At 35.9% G+C, this 12,063-nt stretch overlaps 1 protein-coding gene across 11 annotated transcripts in view; it reads left to right on the top strand.

Annotated features, from left to right (window-relative positions):
• The window catches only part of LOC144974868 (SLIT-ROBO Rho GTPase-activating protein 1-like), a 231,729-nt gene that overhangs the window by 64,676 nt on the left and 154,990 nt on the right, over positions 1-12,063 (top strand). For 2 of the 11 annotated variants that reach the window (XM_078918257.1, XM_078918256.1), the window contains exon 1: positions 965-1,358. The exons of 8 other annotated variants lie outside the window; for them this stretch is intronic. The gene's annotated coding sequence lies outside the window, so the exon portion shown is untranslated. Of the gene's footprint in view, positions 1-949; positions 1,359-12,063 lie in introns of those variants that run through there. One more of the 11 variants, XM_078918260.1, reaches the window with a different exon arrangement.

The following is a 12,063-nucleotide window of genomic DNA, read 5'->3' as shown; positions in this document are numbered from 1 at the left end:
TGTTGTAATTACTCCCCCCCCCCCTTCTCCCGTCTCTCAACAGTACGCATCACTCTCTGTCTCTCTCAATCCCATCCCTGTAATTTACACAAATATCACGTGATGTGTTAATGAATCTCATCTCTGGAGACTGCGCTGTTTTGTTTTGCTTTACACCCCCTTCCCTTCCTCTGCTCCTTTGTTTCATCAGTAATTCATTTCTAATGATACTCCCGCATTGGCACTTCCATAAAATCTGATTGAGCATTATTAGTCGTAGGTTTGAGTTGTGTTTACATTGTCTTGAATACTTGATAGACAAGGCAGTATATTCAATTAAAACGAGAGAGCATTTAAATGAAAGCCATCAGATCACGTGATAGATGTTTGGGATTAAATGTTGTAAATATTTACCTCCTTTGAACAAAGCATCATGTACACTGATTACGCAAATGAACCAGCTTCGAATATTATACGACAGATTAACGGGTTTTTTTTGTTTTTGTTTTTTTCTCTTCTTCTCCCTTTTTTAGTAGTGGGTGGGTAATTGGGTATAATTTGTCTTGCGGCAAGTGCGTCAAGATAGACCAGAGTCAACGAACCCGGGGTGAAATCCATCTCTATGTCTATATAATGGACTTCTTATCAGTAATAACCCAATGAAAATCTAACTTGATTTTCCTTCATTGTTCCACTGTTGTTTTGATAAAAATAAACTTTGCGATAGCGCCTTTCCGTCGATTTTTTCCCCATCCAGGTTTCTAAGATAACCTGCTCAAAAGGCATTTCACACTACAAAAACAATACTTGCTGAGTGTGTATAACCCTTTTTCTCAATGAACTTCGAATTGGACTCGTCCGCGCCAAATGTTGTCCAATCAAATGAATCCATTTTATACTCAGTCGACCCGTTTCATTCACAGTGCGGGGAGTGCAGGCGTGCGTGGACTGTTTTCTCGTCTCATTGAGCACGATAACGAAACGAGGGCTGAAGCGGAGGCAAGTCGGGCTAACATAGCGGACACATAACAAACAGTTCACCCTACTATGAATGGACTTCACCACACCGTGTGTTGTTTTCAATTTGTTTTCAATATCTATGGAGAATTGTTGTGCTGACTTGCCTAAAAGTCTTAATCGTACAGAAAATAAGGATAATATTTCTACATCGGGTTTTTCAAATCTATTTACCAAATTGTGTTTGTTTTGTTAAGTTTCAGCATTTCACTGTCGGATATTTTGGAGTTATATTATTTCTACACCAAGTGCCACTGTTTGGAGTTGGAGATTGATTGTTATTGTTTTTTTTTCTCCCACTGTCTTTATGATAATTTCTTATTTTGTGGATACAAAAAAGTAGCGGATTTATCGATTCTTAGGTAATTATTTATTCTTTTGGTTTTGTTTACACTATCATCGGATTTGATAAAATTAGACAAGCTACACAGCGATTACAACAACTTGAGAAACCTCTTTTAATCATAAAAAAAAACAACTATCTAGTCATTAGAGGATAGTTTTCATTTCTCTTTTAACCTTATCAGTCACCTGAAATTAGTCAGTCGTTTTTTTCTTTTATATGATCAATTATTCTTTTAAAAATCACTATTATTTCATTTCATCTACATTTTCACCAAATCAGAAATGAATGCATTACTTTATTCATTCATCAGGTATCTATCAGTCCATATATTCATTCATCGGGTATATATCAGTCCATATATTCATTCATTTACGTGTTAAGTATTCATTCATTCATTCATTCATTCATTCATTCATTCATTCATCCATTCATTCATTCATTCATTCATCCATTCATTCATTCATTCATTCATTCATTCATTCATTCATTCATTACATTTTCCCCATATATAAGTAATTCTCTTCATTAAGAACATCCTCCATAAAATTATATTATAGATCTGCCTAGCCACCCAATCGTCCAATAAAGGCATGCGTAGTTTAGATCAGAAATAGATCACACAAATATGCACCCCCCCCCCCCCAACTCCAAATCGCCCTTTTTCACAACAATTACAAAGCATGCACACCAAAACACAATCAAGAAATACATAATGCAATAATTTAATCATATGATGGAGGGAGGGAATTTTTATTCTTAACCGCCCCCCCCCCCCCAACTTATAGTTCGACACATAACCAGAGACACAACCGCTATCACAAAGACAGCAGTGACAGCGGTGCGACTTTAACCTTAATGAGTCCCGTTACTGATCTCTAAATGAGATAGTAAGATTTGGTGTTATGCGACAGTTAAAAGTAATTTAAAACCAAGCCCAAATTGGGTTAATAATCAAAATAGAACGTATAATGTGCGGCTATATGGTCTTGTGGTAAGACGTTCGCTTTCGGATCGGAAGGTCCTGGGTTCTAGCCTCGCTCGGTGCATAGTTGAGTCCCTGGAAAGGACTCTTTACTCACATTCTCTCACGGTACTCATATGTATGATGAGTACCTGGGCGTTTACAACGTTGTCTCTGTCCGAAAAAATTGTATTATCGCCTAACAGGCGTCATGTCACGTCCTACATGTTATGCGTTGCTGTTGACCAGGGACCCGTTGTAAATCGCTTTGAGCACGTTTAGTGGATATTGCACTATATAAAAGCTCAATTTATTTTAATTTATGATGTGACCGTAAGAACGAAAGATCGTTGATTTCTCAATTCCGCAACAAACATCCTCATCCATTCCACAACAACTCCGTCTCTCACCTACCACCCTCCTAAATCAATCTCCCCCAATCAATAGTGTATTATTTCAATCAACACACTACATACGTGTCTAGGATTTCAGTTTTTACACCCCTGGCAATCAAAGCAGACAGCAACAGACCTTGGTCAAACATACATTTCCAAACAGGTGTTAAATGCAAACTGCTAACTATGTATGCCTGTAAGCTGTAAACACCTCGAAATCCAGTCTTGAAGTTGACTCTTCCGCAATACCAATCAAATTTATTATAAGCCATAAAAATAACGCAGAAGACTGTGGTTTTTATTTTATTTTTTGTTTGTTTGTTTGTTGTTTGTTGTCTTGTTTTTTTTTGTTTTTTTTTTTTTTTGGGAGAAGAAATTTAACAAATAACAGGCAACATCAGAGACTCAAACTCATCTTTATCCCGTAATAGAGACTATATGAATCAAACGATAAATCAATGCATATTAGGGGATATAATGCAGCACAGATTTGCAAAGCATGTTTCGAAAAGAAGGGCCATTGGTGATTTGTTATTCATACAAACAAACGTATTTAACCATGTCGACAACTGAACTAATACTTATGGAAGAGTCAATTTCCTGAAACCCTCGTCAAAAATCCAAATACACAAAACACATCTAAATTCTTTGCAAAATTACGTAAACAGCGCGCCATATCCCATCATTCATTGCGTCTTTTCATAACAGTATGCCATAATAAAGACAAATCAGTGTGGTCTTTATGTTATAGCGTATCCATTCCTTTCCTCAATTACACATTGAATTAATTCATTTTTAGTTATTCAAAGTGGATTATTCGAAGCAAACTTGAACCTTTACTGCCGGGGTTCATTTTATCGTTTTCATCAAGAGAGTTGTATAGTACCCACATAGTACACTTTATTATGCAATGCGACAGAGACTTATTGACTGTTTCCAACAGGACAGCAGTCTGCAATGCGACTCCGTCTTCGATGACGCCCAAGTCACATCACAGTAACTGCTCTATTTATCTATCTATCTATCTATCTATCTATCTATCTATCTATCTATCTATCTATCTATCTATCTATCTATCTATCTATCTATCTATCTATCTATCTATCTATCTATCTATCTATCTATCTATCTATCTATCTATCTATCTATCTATCTATCTATCTATCTATCTATCTATCTATCTATCTATCTATCTATCTATCTATCTATCTATCTATCTATCTATCTATCTATCTATCTATCTATCTATCTATCTATCTATCTATCTATCTATCTATCTATCTTTCTCCCTAGTTCCCTCCCTCTTTCTCTATGATATTATATAAGACTGGATTGGGAACATGACAATGATTGAGAAAAAAATAAAAATTTGAAATAATATCAGTCTTAAACCTCTTTTTAAAAAGAAGTATGCTGCGATTCATAGTATGTTTTTTATTTTTCCTTCTTGCCAAGTGTATCATAATAGTAGCGCCTAGTACTAGTATAGCTTATGTATTCACCATCCATTCATCCATTTATTATTCCGTATGGTATTTTGCAAAGAAAAATAATACGTATACTCGTAAATGAAATGCAAGGAATCTGTTCGTTCAGTATCAACACTCAACACACTTGTCTATAGATTGACCAGACAATGTTCACTCTCCGTCTTGATCGATTAAAATGATCCCTAGGTTGTCAAAAGTCTTTTTGGCTTTAAGAATTTAACAAGTTTGGAAGGGAAAGAAGAGGGGGTCATGTAATCGATGGATATATATATATATATATATATATATATATATATATATATATATAATATATATATATATAGCTGTTCGTTCAATGTTATGGTTGCAGTTAAAAATAATAAAAGATAAAAAACAGAAACAAACAAAACAAACAAACAAACAAACAAAAAAAACAACTTTAAAAAACAAAAACAAAACAAAACAAAACAAAATCTGCAACAGACTTTAAAGAAAAAACCCCAATACAACTAAACATCACAAAAAAAAAAAAAAAAAAGGAAAAAAAAAAAAAAGAAAAGAAAAGAGCAGCAGACTTATCAAAGCTTTAGTCATTGTAATAATAAGAAAGGAAATAATATATATGCCATGTGTTGCATTTATTGATCTTTATTATTCATGATTTCACTCACTGAAACGGCTATAGATGGTACGTGGTTCGCTTAATCGCTTACTTATAAAGTGAAGCAACAGTTGTAGTTAGCTATGACCAACAATCTTTTGTGTTACGTAAACGCTTGTATAATCTGAAAGAAAGAAAAGAATAAATAAATAAGTAAATACATTCAATAAATAAATGAATAAATAAATACATAAATAAATAAATAAATAAATGAATAAACACACAAACAAACAAACAAACAGACATAAACAAATAAATAAACAAAAATTCAACAAACAGCAATCTGGGACCAGTTGTATTCTATCTTTTGATGGTATGCGTTTTGATCATGATGCCCACCAGTTCTGTCTGTCAGATCAATCGTGCCAACACACAAAACAATGTGTGAACCTTCAACCTTCAACGTTTATTGATTGAGTTAATTTAGTGATAACTTATCGCTCAACTGGCGGTCTAAAAAACAATCACAAAGAGTTGAGTGACGTCAACTCCATTCTATATCGAAGTTTTCGATGCATAAGAATTCACTTCGTAATGTCTGCTTCTTCTTTATTTTAAAAATTTAAGGATACAAATCCTCGTTCGAAACTACAAAGTTTGTTGTTTTTAAAGAAAACCGCCATCGCGATCGTCAGTTGTAACCACCCACTAATCTCTTTAATCCAATGGGAGGCCACGCGTAATCCCGTTACACAACAGACAGAGAGGCAATGACCGAAGTGTAATTGTATTACACTAGCTAATAATTACTTATCTGATTTATACTAATCCCGTCTTATTTCTCTGGCCTTGATGATAAAATGATGATTGTGATGATGATAATAATGATGGTGATGGTAATAATAGTATAGTAATAACGAGGAACTACCAAGTTAAAGATAGCACTCGTCAAGTTATACGTACGATCACGTGATCAAATTTTCTTTCCCGTTCTCTCGTCACAACAATTCAGAACGAAGATGGATATTCTGCCTTTCACTTTAGAAGATGAAAACGGTTGGGAATAATTGTGCTTTGATATTTATCATTTTGCGACAACAATAAAATATATTGTAGAAATTGCGATGATCCTTTTTTATTTTATTATTCGCGGGTGTAAATCGTTGACATTGCACTTTGTTTGGTAAAAATCGGACAAAAATTACGACTTTAGTGATAAAAAATGACTTTGATGACAATTATTGTAACTTAAAAAATTATTATGAATAATTTATAAATCCCTTATTTGTGGGCCGATTTTGTCATTTGTGGTATCAATTTTATTGTAATAGAGAGATAGGAACTTCCTAGTTATTTTTTCTGGTAATGATGATGATGATGATGATAATGATAATGATAACGATAATGGCAACATTTCTGTTGCACTATTAACCTCACTCCAAACCACAAGAAACCCAAACCTATGATATGATAATGTTATAATTCGTGATGTATGGCAGTACGTGGATGTTTTGACACTAATAATAGTAATAGGAGCACTCCACTTTCCATACTCTAGAGTTGGGGGACGTGCAAACAATAGCCCTGGACAAGTAAATATCTGATTAAAAACCCCCCTCCTCTTACTTAACATTCCCCATACGTTCTCAGCTTACGGTCTTACTACTAGATACCACATTGGTCCAATAAGTACCCTTCTCACGAGGACAGTACAAGCAGTGAATGAATACTTTATTTGATGTATCATAATATTAACCCTTTAACGACAGGTTGTGTTTTCTTCAAATGATCATTGTTATGCCATTATTATCTACATATTGGTAACTACAGGAAGAATGATTGCCGAGAATTACAGAAAAAAACTGAGTGTGTTTTGGAAATTTGGAAAAATACTGAGAGGGTTTGGAAGATTGCACTATCGACATGTGTGTCCATATTTACATAACTGTGCAGTCAGTAGACATCTATGGGAGTGCCATTTCTCATAATAACCATTCACGCGGATACTCAGTGTCTTGCAAACTACATTTAATGAACTTCGAATTCATCATTGTCAGTTCTCTCTTTGTAGAAACGATAGGTACTATTTTGACGTCAAGTTACAGTTACGACTAATCCCGTGCGTAAAGGGTTTATAGGTATATTATCATCTTTTGTGCAAAGCTTTCTTTTTCTTGACAGGAGCAGAATGAATTCCCAAAATCTCTGTTATTTCCCCCCATTCTCGATAGCCCCCTTAAAGGCGGCGTTCGATTTTACTCTTAACCTGTCATAGCAGCTTACATTCTTCACCAAGAGAGCAGTACTGAAGCCCGACTTGCATCGTGGTGAAAGCGATTATTTCTGTAGCTATAGATGTCGCTGGTCTGTAGTGATCATCAGATACATAAGTGAGAGAAATTGTGTTTTGGAAGAAACTGAGTTTCGCCGTTTAAGGGTTAAGTTAGCCCTTTATTCCTGTTATATAGAGATATATTAAAGGTATTTCAACGGTAATATAGCAGCTCTACCAGCCGTCCACAGGAGACTATGGAATAATAACAAGACTATAGAGTCACGTCAGCAGGGGCCTATAATAGACCTGTTACTGTCTCAAGTGGATCTCAAACGCACGACTTGCATAATAAACGCCACGGCTGAGTGACCACGGACTTTAGGCGGTAGCGGTTGTATGGAGATAAAAGACTACCGACTTGATGTGCCGCAGACAGCTACCTACTTACGTCAGTTTTTACCTGGGGTTTACCTTTATTACACCTAGATTCAGATACACCTGGTTCGAGGCTTGATAGGAATGTCGTGTGGTTTGACCTCTTGCTGACCCCCGGAATGGGTGTTATTTTGTGTATGCATTTGGTTGTTTGTGTGTGTGTGTGTGTGTGTGTGTACGTGTGTGTGTTTGTATGTGTGCGCGTGCATGTGTGGTGTGTTTCAAATTTTGGTTGCTATTCTTTTATTTTCAATGTGTGTTTATCTTCTTCATCTTTTTTCTTAGTGTGTGTTGATTTCTTTATATATTTTTCTTTACACACACACACACACACACACTTATGTCTAATCATAGTCTCTGTAAAAGAACATTTCTGGCTTTTTTGTTGGTTTGTTAGTTTAGATAGAACGAATGAAGCTGACGTCACCCAGCTCTTCGCTATTGTTTTTTAGACCGCCAGTTGGGCGTATAGTTAATCAATCATACTATAAATGTTTAAAGTTACAACTAGTTTTGTGTGTTGTATGTTTCATCTGTTGGGTCGATTTTTTAAGTATTTTTCCTGAACACATAGCATCAATTTACAATTAATGACATTGACTGTTAACCATATATTCCAAAGTAAGTTATGTAAACGTCATTTGTGAACAGCTTTGCTCATATGTATTTCTGATTGGACAATACATTTGAATATAAAATCAAAATGCTAGGAATCCGGAAATGTAACATTTTCGGAGTTGAAGAAACAAAATTTCGCTCAACCTATTATAGGTATTTATTTTAAGTCAAACGTTATAAGTTGAGATTAAATTTCAATTAAACGTCAAGTTCACCCCGAGATAATACTGTTATTGGACGATTGGTCTCGTTTGTTATAGATTATCTAGTTGAAGCCACGAAGAGGCTCGAATAAATCTTGTTTGCACGTCAAATATTATACGGGCATTATTGTGCATGATAATCACGGGATCAATACCACTCTGTTGTGTGTCATTTTGTGGTTGTACCACGGACAGTGTTTGTTTTGGTATGGATTAGATCCGATAGTATGGGTTATAATCTCTCACTCATCAATCGGTCTCTTCTCTCTCTCTCTCTCTCTCTCTCTCTCCCTCCCTCCCCCCCCCTCTCTCTCCCTTTCTTTCTTTCTTTCTCTCTCTCTCTCTCTCTCTCTCTTTCTATCTCTCCTCTCTCTCTCTCTCTCTCTCTCTTTCTATCTCTCTCTCTCTCTCTCTTTCTATCTCTCTCTCTCTCTATCTCTCTCTCTTTCTCTCTCTCGGAAAAAAAAAAAACGAGAGGAAAGTTACATTTTGTCTTAGGCAGTTCTACAAAAATGAATAAAGTTGTTTGTTTAGCTTTGAATTTGCTCACTGATAGGAAACCGCACGTAACAGTCTTAAGTCATACACAGATGCGAGGTGAATGCAGGTTCGGAACCAGCTGTCTGAACAAACTTATTTTCGCACATCAGAAACGAGGAGTGAATAATGAATATATTATTTAAAGATTTTTTTCTTCTTCTGATTTTCTCTTCTTACTTTATTTTCTTTTCTTTTTTTTTGTCCTTTTTTTCCCCTTTTTCCCCCCCATTTTTTATTGTTTTGGTTCTTCTCTAAAATTAAAACAATTCTAAATTAAAATTCTTATATTTTAAACTCATTCTTCTAGAAGTAGAAAATGGATCTTGTTAGTTGGTGTTTCGGTTCTTTAGAAAAAAAATAAATTGTTAAGATATTGTAATAATAAAAAAAATAAGGTTGCAGCAGAGGTATTTTAAAGAGGCTCTCTCTCTCTCTCAGTGCGTGTTGTTGCTATTTTTGTTGTGCAGGCCCATGTGTGGGTATATGAAATATATTGAGAGATAGTTAGATAGATAGATAGATAGATAGATAGAGAGAGAGAGAGAGAGAGAGAGAGAGAGAGAGAGAGAGAGAGAGATGAAAATCAATGCTAATAAATCAATGCTAAAAAATAAAGAAAGCACTTAGGTCTCTCTCTCTCTCTCTCTCTCTCTCTCTCTCACTCTCTCTCTCTCTCTCTCTCTCTCTCTGTGGGTTTGAATGTTTTGAAATCTTTATTAGCCGTGGCTGGTGATAGGACTGGTGGTAATGATTGCTTGCTTTTAACTCGGCCTTAGGGGAACACTTTAGTGGACATCAAAGCAATTTTTATTTCAAGGGAGATGTAAATTTGGAGTTCGTAGGACCAACTACTTTTGTGGCAGACAGATAATACAGGTCTCTCTCTCTCTCTCTCTCTCTCTCTCTCTCTCTCTCTCTGCTTCTCTCTCTCTCTCTCTGCTTCTCTCTCTCTCTCTGCTTCTCTCTCTCTCTCTCTCTCTCTCTCTCCCTCTCTCTCCCCCCCCCCTCCCTTTCCCTCTCTCTCCCTCCCTCCCTTTCCCTCTCTCTCCCTCTCTTCTCCCCCCTTCCCATATCCCTTTGCCTCTCTCTGTCCTTCCCTTCTCTCCATTTCTTTTCTGATTTTTCCACGCGCGCGCACGTGTATGCGTTTTGATATTTACAATTCCCATTTTTATTTATTGTCCTTTGAGATAAGCATTTACAAACTAGGACGAATTTCTAGACAATTTTAAAACAACTAAAGACCCCCCCCCCCCTCCCCGCCCCGCGCTTCTTAAAAAAAAATACTTAAGCATTTATATAGGACAAATAAAAAACAAACAAAAACAAAAAATAACACCCCCAAAAACAATCAAACAAGCACAAACAAAACAAATACAAACAAACCAAAGTAAAATAACAAAAAAAAAATAAAAAAAAAAAAATAACATTCAATCCAAAAGGAAGAAAATGATAACAACAAACAAACAAATGACCCCATTCTTCCTCCCCTCCCCCAACTCACCCCCCCCCCCCCCCCCCCCCCAAAAAAAAAAGAAAAAAAAAAGAAAGAAAGAAATAAAAGCAAGCAACAGCACATGACGTAATTTAAAAGCACAACATTACAACGAACTTAATAGCTAAAAGATTCACCGGCCAAGAATGAGAAAAAAAATAAAAATAAAATAAAATAAAAAGAAGAACCACAACAAACATCATTATTTAGATCATTATTGTTACTAGAATCTCGGCAAAACGACACGTCGCTGGTGGCAAATGCGAATGTGACAGGCTGAACGCGACCAAGCTGAAGTGTGCAGTATTAATCCTTTAACGGCGGGGGTGCTATTTTATCGAAAGATGACGACACCATAAATATCTTAGCGTTTTTACCCACGGTAAGGTTACAGACCTGGCCACTTGGAATGTGACATGTCCATAGGTCTTAGTTGGACGAAAAATGGACGGTCACTGTCAATTTGTCATCGGATTCAAAAGTCTTAAAATCGCATCTAACTCATTTTCAGTGTTTTTAAATTTGATGTTTTTGCTGTTCTGCAATAGGAGCCCACAATTCGTTGTTTATATATATATATAATATATATATATATATATATATATATATATATATATATATATATATATATATATATATTATTTTTCGAAGCAGAAAGCAGATCTGAGGGTAAATCTGTAATCTGCGGTGGTAACGGGAACAGAAGTGGCGTCACGCTTTCTTCTCTCTCGTCTGGTTCAAAACTCATTGGAAGTGTGTAAACCACTCCTCCGGACAATGAATGATCAATGAATAGGTTATATATTGAATCATCAGGTGGCATTACTTTAATTGAGGATATATATATACCGATTCTTAAGATTACGGGACGTAATAGAGCGAGGATGGATCATCTTTATATTATTGACGACCGTCGTTTCTTTAGGCTCGAAAATAAGATGCCATCATTCTAAAACCAGAAAACCAGTTGCACAATGTATGTTATTCAGTCCTCCGGAGGACTGGTTTCCGCACCTCCAATGAGTTTGGAACCAGCATTTTGACATCGCACTTTATAGCTCCTATAGATAGTTCGAAGTTGACGTCACTCAGGTTTATGTTATTGTTTTTTGCCATCCGCGTTTATGAGTAATTCTCACTAAACCGTATAAACCTGACTATAAAGGATCATGGTTACAAAAAGTTTTGTGTGTTGGTCCGTTATACTTCCGGATGGCAATGTTGTGAGCTCCTTACTATCTATTGAATGAGTTATGGAAGAATTCGTTTTGGTAGAAGGTAATCTCGTTAAAAAGGGCGACTTGTTGCAAAATAGGGGCCATCAATTACGACAAGTACCCCCGACGAGGTATGTAGACTTCAGACTTATATTATGTTGTAATAACTATAATATTATATATAAAATAAAGATTAGGTCATAGGGAGGTTAAGATGACTTGAAGGCAGACAAGGTTAACAGTCATAACTCCGTGACGAATACACAATTATATCGTGCTGTGGACAATGTTTTATAGATTATGTTGTACGTGTCGTAAGGATCGTGAAGAACACACAACTGTGTCGTGCAGTGTGTACAATACGTTTTATAAATTATTTAGATTTGTTGTAAAAATGTTTTCCTTTGGAGTCCCACGACCCATGGAGCCGGATTTACATAGATCACGATTGTTGTAGCAATACACAAAGTAGCAATTTCTTGCTGCTCTTTGGGCAGGATTCCAGTTCACTG

Source organism: Berghia stephanieae, chromosome 6, assembly GCF_034508935.2.
Source record: "Berghia stephanieae isolate SIO BIC M18660-M18661 chromosome 6, UCSD_Bste_1.3, whole genome shotgun sequence".
Lineage (NCBI taxonomy): Eukaryota > Metazoa > Mollusca > Gastropoda > Nudibranchia > Aeolidiidae > Berghia > Berghia stephanieae.
The sequence above is the reverse complement of the archived record's forward strand: the minus strand, read 5'-3'. Positions and strand labels throughout refer to the sequence as shown.